Source organism: Etheostoma spectabile, chromosome 10 (assembly GCF_008692095.1).
Source record: "Etheostoma spectabile isolate EspeVRDwgs_2016 chromosome 10, UIUC_Espe_1.0, whole genome shotgun sequence".
Taxonomy (NCBI): domain Eukaryota; kingdom Metazoa; phylum Chordata; class Actinopteri; order Perciformes; family Percidae; genus Etheostoma; species Etheostoma spectabile.
In genome coordinates, this window is record NC_045742.1 from 30,523,505 (window position 1) to 30,523,827 (window position 323).

Sequence of the window (323 nt, forward strand, 5' to 3'; positions counted from 1 at the left end):
GACTTGATCCATGCTTCTCCCTGATGGAGTCACATGAGACCAGTCCCGAAATCATCTCCACGTCCAAAATTTATCCCAAAGAAGTTGAGGGTGGTTCTTCAAATTAAATCTTTCTCTATTGGTCAGATGTTTTTTTCAAGTACCATCTCTGAATTGTCAAGTTTACTCCAGGTCATAGGTAAAGATATTTTATCATGGTAGTGCCAATTCTATTCAAGTTTACTGGGATATGCATATCATTTGTTTTTAGTCAAGTCTGGCCAAGCAGGGGCGGTTCCAAAAGGCAGGAACAACAGTTACCTTTCCAGTGGGGACAATGGGTC